This window comes from Cannabis sativa, chromosome 9 (genome assembly GCF_029168945.1).
Source record: "Cannabis sativa cultivar Pink pepper isolate KNU-18-1 chromosome 9, ASM2916894v1, whole genome shotgun sequence".
NCBI classification, from domain to species: domain Eukaryota; kingdom Viridiplantae; phylum Streptophyta; class Magnoliopsida; order Rosales; family Cannabaceae; genus Cannabis; species Cannabis sativa.
In genome coordinates this window covers 44,610,004-44,618,906 of record NC_083609.1, presented here as the reverse complement: position 1 = coordinate 44,618,906, position 8,903 = coordinate 44,610,004, and positions in this window count along the sequence as shown.

Genomic DNA, 8,903 nt, shown 5'->3' with positions numbered 1-8,903 from the left:
AATTAAGTAGAAAATTAAAATTTAAGTTGATTTAGTTCAAGATACTAAAATATTAGATAATTTTTGGTGAAATTTAATTAAATGGAAAATTATTTTAATATCGCAATAAGCCTAAATAATTAGAGTTTATAATTATATTATGGGTTAATCATGTAATAAGTGGGATTATGATCCTACTAATTTAGTTGAATATAAATTTTAAATTTGCTATAAGTGGATAAATAAGCATAATTTATAAATTATGAAGATTTATATTACATATGTGAATGTAATATGAGTTATTGGTGTAATAAAAATATTTTCAATTTTGGCGACCTTGGAGACTCGATGGGGGGTAAAAAATGTCATAACATGCTTAATTGATAGAATTAGTGGGAATATTATGATAAGTTGATAATGTAGGTATTAGGATAATTAAGAGTATGTGAGATTTGATGCAGCGCCCTAAAAGTAGAAGTTTAAATAATAAAATAATTATTAATAATAAATTTTTTATTAATATTATATTATTATTATTATTATTATAAAATTAAAAAAAAATCTGATCATCTTCGTATATATAAACGTCTGATCGTCTATATATATATAATATATAAGTTATGTTATATGTTTGAAACAGTAAAGAATGAACGAAACCCTTGTTCTTTCTCATTCGATAAAATTTTCTCCCCATATATCTACTTTCTTCGATTTTTAATTTGGAACTTAGCGATCTAAGCTTTGGTAGTAGTAGAATAGCGAATTCTCAAACAAGGAAAGCTTAAAGTAAGGTTTAATTTCGTTTTAAGTTTAATAACAATTAGTTTCGTACAGGGGTTTTATGAGTTAGAATAGTTACGAAGGTTCTGACCTTAAGGATTGTTCTTGGATAGTCATAGGATTAGTTTAGATGTTTTCTTGTTGAAATTGAGGTGATTTTGAGTTAGAAATCGAGTTTGAAACTTTTTAAAGCTTAGTTCGAGCGTTAATGGCGCTTTTCGTTTAAGGGTCCAATTTTTAATTTCTGTTACGTAAGAATGGCAGTATTCGTGGTATATATATTCTCTGTGAAGTTTGGAGTGATTTGGATAAGTTTTGGTAGTGTTTCAGTGAGTGCGAAAATTGAGATTTTTCGTATTTCATAGTGTTTTTGAAATTCGTAAGAGATCTGAAAAACGTATTTTTGTCATAACTTTTCACCCGGGTGTCTGTTTTAGACATTAGAATACCATTTTGAAGTTTGTGACGAGTTCTAAGATATGGTATATATTTTAGAGCCAAATGATAAGTTTTTATTTTAGTGTATTTATACCACGGGGTTTGATAGAAAATCATAAATTGTCTTACACAAGTGTTAAGTAGTGTTTTGGGATAAACACTTATTGATTTATTATTGTTATGACATAGGGTCCAAGATTATTGATCTTTCTCCAAGCAGGTCGGCCAACATACCTGATCCGAAACTTGAGGTAACAAAAGTATAATGTACCGCATAGCATGACAGGTTCTGAAATTATCGATTTTTTGATTAGGCAATGATAATGTAATGATACTATGGACATAATATATGGGCTCACCTAATTAGTTGAGCGATATACCTGGCGACGTATCGAACATAGGTACGGGCGTTAGTGACATATGATGAGTACCAAGCGTAGGTACAGGCTTCACCTGATTAGATGATGTAATAATTTTGACAATGTATCGGGTGTAGGTACGGGTATCAGTGATATGAAATCACCTGGTTATGGCATAGATTGAAACCATTGTTGGGTTTTTTTCCTGGTGACGTATCGCGCATAAGTACGGGCGTTAGTGACATATGATAAGTACCGTGAGCGGGATCGTATGATTAGATGATGCGATATATTAGTGCCAAGTTGTGGCACGGGCTCACCTAATTAGGTGGTGCAATGATATTATACATGATATTGTATTATGACACGGGCTTGCCTGATTAGGCAATGCAAATATATGAGCATATCTATTTCTATGCATATGACTGGTTATATTACCTATTGTTGAATGTTATAGTTTAATCATTTTGTGATAATGAAATGTATAATTAGCTATTTAATGTATCCTTCTTTATTACTTTTCCTTGCTGAGTCTATGTGACTCACGAGTGCTTTGTGGTGCAGGTAAGGGCAAGGCAAAGTTAGAACAACCATGAGATGGCGGTCTTCTCCAGCAATGTACATATTGACCCTACCAGCCTGCGTGTTGAGTTACTTTAAAGTGGGTGTGTCTGCTGTATTTTGAATTGTTGTTGTACATCGTCTTTTGGATAAATCTTTAATAACAGGGATCCTTGGAACTCCTTTTTACAGCCGTTTTAATGTTCGTTTTTAGTATTTTATTTTAGTCAAGTTTTTATTATTTTTACAGTTTTTATTAATTAATTAATATATTAGTATTAAAGTAGTTTTATAAAATCACACACGTGGCGTTCCTATGGATTAGGACATTACAACTTGGTATCAGAGTAGCCATGGTTTTAAAGGTTCTGAAGACTGGTCGAATATGTACATGTGCTGCGAAGACAGGTCGACTCATGGTATAGTAAGTGTTTATGTTATTTGCTATTGCCTTACCTGTTTAGACAATTATAATGTATGATAAGAAGAAGTAGTGTGTGAATAGCATATGCATATTGATGTTGATATTGTTTGAATTCTAAATGGTTGAAGGTTTTGGGTTACAAGATATTGGATCTGTTGGGTTTTGTGCCCTAAATAAAACCCATTTCAATATAATCAGATTTACTTATTAATAAAGATCAGAAATAACATTTTATGTTGCATGGTTCACATGATTTATTTCATGATTATATATATATATATAATGTATGAATTCCATTTAAGTCCAGAACATATGAATTTGTTAAAGATTATAGTGTTGTCAGCACAGTGAAATATAATCTTAATTATATGTTCGAAAGTTTATTCCCTGATTTGTCAGAACACTGGATTTAGACTGACATGGTATAATCAGCGATAGGTATTCTTACACCTTGGAAAAGTGTTATGTCCTTTCCAGGACATTGGCAAAGTTTACCAGTATCGGATGTATGGAGTATACATCGGAAGGGACCGATATTGAACTTTGATTAGATATATTAGAATTTACCGTAATATCTATTCAATTCAATATCACCTGTTGATCCTAGATCAAATGATCTTAATCCTGATATGATTAGGTTCAATCTCAAGAGTGTTATTCGTGTTCTTTGATTTGTTAGTTAAGCCTACTTTAGGGTCAGGGTGATACGTACATTTTGGGAACACGGTAGTGCAATTGAGTGGGAGCGCTAACATAAATATGGAATCTATAGCTTCTATCTGGCGAATAGAAAGTAAAGGATGATTTCCTTCGAGCTTAACCAAACGAAAATAAATGGTAGAGTACTCATTTCACTTAGCTGAAATATCATTGATACAGGGTTAAGTGTTTTAAGGATAAAATACATTGTAGGGTGTTACGGTTTTTTAATCCCTTTACAGTGTAAATCATCTATATAGAGGATCATTGATCAAATTAGGATTATAACAATGGATAACTAATGACGTATATATATCGTGGAACATATAGAGAGTTCTATATGACTGAGAGTGCAATTCCAAGTTCTAAGAGTGGATTCAATAAGGAATTAATAAGTTAGGGAATTTACTTGGTAAATTCGGTTCGACTTATTGGAAGCTCGCTTATATAGACCCATGGTCCCCTTACTAGTTGAGACCATACTGCTTGTAAGACTCAGTTAATTGATTTTAATTAATCAATTATAATTCTAAAAGTTAGACTATGTCTACTTTATGAATTTTCACTAAGCAAGGGCGAAATTGTAAAGAAAAGAGATTCTAGGTTTATTTATTAATTAAGATACTTTATATGTCTAAATTAATATATATATATATATATTAAATGACAATATTATTTAATAATTATTTTTAAGTTATTAAATAATTAGAATTGTCATTTAAAATGTTAAATTAGAAAATTGGCATTTTTGAGAAAATGGGAATGAGAAATAACAAAATGGGAAAGTTGCAAAGTGAGGCCCAATTTCCTTATATGGGCCGCCCACTATGCAAAAGGTTTACCATTTTATTTTTTCCATTATTTTAATGCCATACAATTCTAACCTAAACTTAGAAGGCATTCTATAAGTAGAAAGTGTTGGCTTCAGGAAACTCATAACTTTGCACATTTGTTTCTTTCAGAAAAAGCCTACACGCCACTTTCTCTCTCTTTTCTTCTCTAAATTTCGAAATCACTTGAGTGAATGAGTAGTGCCCACACACATCAAGTGGTACCTCAATCATAGTATGTAGGACTATGGAAAATCAACCATCAAAGAAGGAGAGAAAGAGATCCAGATTCAGATCTTGATAATGCTCTGCTACAGAAAGGAATCAAGGGCTAGAGATCTGAATGGAAGGAGTCATAATATTCCGCTGCACCCACTGTAAGGTTTCTCAAACTCTTATGTGTTTATTTCATTGTTTTAGAATTCATATTAGGATGTTAATGAAACATACTGTAACACCCTAACTACCTTAGGCGTATTACGTGATTTTTCAACGTACTGTGCAGCTCGTTGCTAATCAACGAGGTTTATGGAAAAACGTGATTAATTAAAATTTTGCTTTTTAATTAAACTTATAAACCATATTATAAAAGTCTCGGGATCCCGATTTATAAAATCATTTACAAACGTTTTAACTGTTTAACTTTTACATCAAAATAAAGTCGTCTAACGACAGTTACAAAAAATCTCAGCCTTGCTGTCCCGAGGATCGTACGCTCCAGGCCTAACCGCCCCGACATGTACAATCTCATAAGCTCGCTCACGGTCCATCAGCTATAGCCTTGCCTTTACCTACACATGAACATAAACTGTGAGTCGACAGACTCAGTAAGAAAAGCATAATAATATCATACATAACTAACTGCCGTGTCCAACACGATATGCGAGTCCCGCTCTTGCCATGTCCAACATGGTACCGAGCCACTACCTTGCCATGTCCAACATGGTACCGAGTTTTGAACGTTCGGGGGACGGTACTATTGACAAGTATCCTCCCGATCGGCCGAACCGGTCATACTCCGGTCATACTCCAGCTGTACCGACGGGATAGGTCAATAGCACCGAACCACCAACCAAGTGTCAGCCTGATCGGTCGAACCGGTCATACTCCGGCTGCTGGTCATACTCCAGCCTGTACCGACGTGACAGGGTTGGATGGTTCGAAGCCTAAATACATAACTAATGTAATCTAGCAGGCTTCCTACATGCACGCTAAACATGTGATCTACATATGCATACTGTTATACTAATCTTACCTGGATTCCGATTTCAGGTGTGCCGGTCAACTTGGACCGGAACGTGCGAGTGGCGGATTACTGGCTCCTAAACCATAAAAATCACAACGCTATAAGTGACACGCTAAATCACTTCCCGGGGACTAAAACTTGGAACTAAAAGTTTCCCTATCGATAAAAAGCATGGCAATACCCCTAAAAACCCAAAAACGAGGAAAACTAGGGTTCTGAAAAATCCCCCAACCGGTAGACCGGTTGCCCAACCGAATTCCGGTTACGGCAAATTCAGACCCCCATCCGAATTCGGATGCACAACCGAATTCCGGTTCCTCGCAGCAAAGAACTACAAAAATTCATAACTCGACCAATTCAACCCCAATTGGTCCCAAACTTCCCAGACCTGTTCTAAACTATCCCTAGAACAAATCCAAAGCATCAAAACCACCCAGAAACCACATATACAAAAATCACCATTGGAGCTCAAGCTTTGAGTTCCAAACTCAAGCTTGAGCAAATCCACCTAACATGCATCCAAACCTATTTAATTCTACTCAAATAAGCATAATATCACCACTGCAAACTAATAGAAACAACAGCAACATCACAGAACAGATTCACAATATTTTCCTTCCAAAAACCATATTTTTACATAGAAAACTCAAAGCTTGAACAACCTAACTAATCATGCTTCAAACAACTCAATTAACATCAATTAAACATGCTTTGAACCTCAGAAAATAACAACTAAACACAGCCATAATAACAGCCACAAAAACATGCATGCATCATCACTTTTTACACATTTTATTCAAGAAATTAAAGAGAGAAAGACAAGAACCAACCTAGCTTGCAATGGACCTAAGAGATGATGAATAACCAGCCAAAATCAAAGGAGAAAAACCCCCTCCTTGCTGCTCAAAGCTTGGCCGAAAATGGAAGGGAAAGAAAGAGAGAGAATTTTCTTTGAAATTTCTAATTTTTACTAAGTGTGAAATGAGAGAAAAAATGAAAGAATAAGCCACTTAAACCATTTTATTTCAGCCATTAAAATAAACAATTATCATTTATTTTCCATTTAAAAAAATCACATAAGACAAAATACTAATGGGGCAAAAAGACCATTTTGCCCCTCCACCATAAAATCACATAAATCATACTAAAGGGGTATTTTTGGGACATTCTAAATTCCCGGCCATTCCCGACATTCCCAATGTCTAAACCCGTCCCCAAATTACTAACATACTAAGTTGTGATTTCTACTGAGCCAAACGCCGAGTTCCAAAATACCGGACACCGGAAATGCGAAATATAAAAACTACTGAAGACATAATCATGCATTTCTGAATTCCATAAATAACAGTAATAAATTATTTAAATAGCTATAAATAATTTCATAATTAATCCCAATTAACTGATAATTTCCAAATTAGCTAAGCGGGCTTTACAACTATCCCCCCCTTAAAAGGATTTCGTCCCCGAAATCTAACCTGAATAACTCTGGATATTGAGCTCTCATATCTGACTCTAGCTCCAGTGGCTTCTTCCACCTTCTTGTTTCTCCAGAGAACCTTGACCAATGCTATGGTCTTATTCCGAAGGACTTTATCCTTTCTATCCAGGATCTGCACTGGTTGTTCCTCATATGACATGTCCGGTAAGTGAAGACTCTCATAACTGAGTATATGAGAGGGGTCTGAAACGTATTTTCTCAACATTGAGACATGAAATACGTTGTGCACTGCTGATAAGGCTGGAGGCAATGCTAACCGATATGCCACTTGACCTATCTTCCCGAGAATCTCGAAAGGTCCAGTAAATCTAGGGCATAACTTGCCTCTTTTCCCGAAACGTTTAATCCCCTTCATCGGAGATACTCGCAAAAACACATGGTCCCCTACTCGGAACTCAACATCTCTACGTTTCGGATCTGCGTAACTCTTCGTCCGCTTCCGTGAGGCAAGCATTCTAGCTTTTATCTTTTCTATTGCCTCATTGGTCCGCCGAACCGACTCGGACCTAGGTATTTCCTCTCCCCTATCTCATCCCAGTGGATAGGGGATCTACATTTCCTACCGTACAACAGTTCATAGGGTGCCATCCCTATCGTACTCTGATAACTGTTGTTGTATGAAAATTCTATTAACGGTAGGTATTTGCTCCATGAACCCTCAAAGTCCATAACACAGGCTCTCAACATATCCTCCAATATCTGAATTGTCCTTTCGGACTGACCATCTGTCTGAGGATGGAATGCTGTACTGAATTTTAGCTTCGTACCCATTGCCCGTTGCAAACTTTGCCAAAATTTGGAGGTGAATTTCGGATCCCTGTCCGAAACTATAGACTTCGGTACCCCGTGAAGTCTCACTATCTCTCTGACGTACAGTTCTGCCAACTGATCCACTGAAAATGTTGTTCTGACCGGCAGAAAATGAGCAGATTTCGTAAATCGGTCCACCACTACCCAGATGGAATCATACATACCCGTGGTCCTAGGTAACCCGACCACAAAATCCATCGTAATATCCTCCCATTTCCATTCTGGTAGGGTTAGAGGCTGCAACAACCCTGCTGGTCTCTGATGTTCAGCCTTAATCTGCTGACACGTGAGGCATCTCGATACGAATTCTACTAAATTCTTCTTCATACCGTTCCACCAGAAGTACGGTTTCAAATCTTGGTACATCTTGGTGGTGCCGGGATGCAGAGAATAGGGGGTAGAATGAGCCTCCTCAAAGATCTCATTTCTGAGTTCCACACTGTTCGGAACACAAACCCTGGCTTTATACAAAAGCATCCCACTGTCTGACACTGAAAAGTCCTTGGCTTGACCAGCCAACACCTCATCTCGGATCTTCACTAACTCCGGATCTGTCATCTGAGCGACTTTTATTCTTTCCAACAGATCAGATTGCAGCGTCAAGTTGTGAAGCTGACCTACCACAAACTCAATGCTGGATCTAACCATATCCTCAGCTAGGCAGGGTGAGATCCGAACCATGCTAGCTACTTGCCCGGGACCCTTTCTGCTCAGGGCATCAGCCACTACATTGGCTTTTCCGGGATGATAGAGGATCTCGCAATCGTAATCCTTCACTAATTCCAACCAACGCCTTTGTCTCATGTTCAAATCTTTCTGAGTAAAGAAATACTTGAGACTTTTATGGTCGGTATAGATCTCACACTTCTCCCCGTAAAGGTAATGCCGCCAAATCTTTAGTGCAAAAACCACTGCGGCTAATTCTAAATCATGAGTCGGGTATCGCTGTTCATAATCCTTTAACTGACGGGAGGCATAAGCGATAACCCGATCGGCTTGCATCAGTACGCACCCCAAACCCTGTTTGGATGCGTCACAGTAGACTACGAACTTCTCCTTGTCCGAAGGCAAAGCTAGTACCGGAGCAGTAATCAACCTCTGTTTCAGCTCCTGAAAACTAGCTTCGCATTTATCTGACCAGATAAATCGCTGATTCTTCTTTGTAAGCTCGGTTAGGGGCATTGAAATTTTGGAGAACCCTTCCACAAACCTACGGTAGTACCCAGCTAATCCCAAGAAGCTTCTGATTTCTGTCACTGTCTTCGGTCTCGGCCAATCC